The sequence below is a fragment of the Chrysochloris asiatica genome, unplaced genomic scaffold (assembly GCF_000296735.1).
Source record: "Chrysochloris asiatica unplaced genomic scaffold, ChrAsi1.0 scaffold00205, whole genome shotgun sequence".
Classification (NCBI taxonomy): domain Eukaryota; kingdom Metazoa; phylum Chordata; class Mammalia; order Afrosoricida; family Chrysochloridae; genus Chrysochloris; species Chrysochloris asiatica.
The window spans coordinates 4,866,455-4,866,909 of record NW_006408723.1 but is presented as its reverse complement, the minus strand read 5'-3'; positions in this window follow the sequence as shown (position 1 = coordinate 4,866,909).

Here is a 455-nt window from a genome sequence, read left to right as displayed (position 1 = left end):
CATGGGGAGGGGATAGTCTCTTCAACAGATGGTGTTGGCAGAACTGGAAAATGATATGCAAAAGAATGAAACAAGACCTTCACCTCACACCTTATATAAAAACCAACTCAACATGGATTAAGGACTTAAATGTGAACCCCAGAATTATGAAGGCAATCAATGAAAAACTCGGGACAAATGTGAGAGTACTAATTATGGGAATACATGGACTACAAAACATTTTGAAAATCACACAAACAAAATTAGATAAAATAGATGAGTGGGACATACTAAAAATTAAAAACTTATGTACATCAAAATACTTCACCAGAAGAATAAAAAGGGAACCCACAGAATCTAAAAAAATCTTTTTCAATGACATATCAGACAAGGGACTCATTTCTAAAATATACAGGAAACTACCAACACCTCTACAAGATAAAGACAAATAACCCAATTAAAAAGTGGGCACAGGA